This window comes from Canis aureus, chromosome 24 (genome assembly GCF_053574225.1).
Source record: "Canis aureus isolate CA01 chromosome 24, VMU_Caureus_v.1.0, whole genome shotgun sequence".
Taxonomy (NCBI): domain Eukaryota; kingdom Metazoa; phylum Chordata; class Mammalia; order Carnivora; family Canidae; genus Canis; species Canis aureus.
The window spans coordinates 12,033,249-12,034,144 of NC_135634.1; positions in this window are offsets into that span (position 1 = coordinate 12,033,249).

Here is an 896-nt window from a genome sequence, read left to right on the forward strand (position 1 = left end):
ATGCTAGTAGCAGCCCTTCCTCAAAGTTGTGAAAACCAAAAACATCTCTACATATTATTAGATGCCCTCCTCCCTGGCCCCTAAAAGGGGAGAAGCAATAAAGCCTTCAGTTGCAAATCAGTGACCTAACCAATTAAGATGTTCCTGAAAAATTGATAATCAAAAAATATTTTTTAATTAGTGAAAGATGACCCATTTACTGATTAAATCTAAAATTCATGAATTTTTGTATACCAAGTTCATAAGGAACATAAGAAAGAACAACTATAATGAAGATTTATTTTTAAATAATTATGGAATCTGTTCAGGGATACATAGTGTGTGTACATGAATATTGTAATTTATTTCTATTTAATCATCTTGTGATATATAAATCTATCCATTACAACAAGGTAATCAACATATGCTGGTTGATTTTTCATTTTAAAGACCAAAATCAAAACCTTTGAACTTATACTTTTCAAATTGAAAGAATCAAATAGCTACAATTCTAAAATAGCATCAATAAACCCAGTATTTTTCTTATAAGTATCAACAGGCTATAGTGAAACAAGGTAAAATATAAATACCCTACTCTGTACTTAATTTGAAGTGTTACCACTGAAATCAATTACAGATATTTATTCTGAGATGCTACTATGAAGGTTGTAGACTCAAATGCTGATAATGGTAATCAAAATTAAATTTATGGGATACCCAGAAAACAGGCTGGATTGAAACCTGTACAATTTTAAAATACTCATTAACAACAATTTTTGAAAGACATATAGAAGGCTATTGTTTTCATATAAATTGGGAGTTTTAAAATCATCTTCCTTTAGTGCTTCAACTGTCACATGGCCATAAACCAAAGACTAAATCATTTCAAATGATCACAAATACTATTTAGGCAAAAA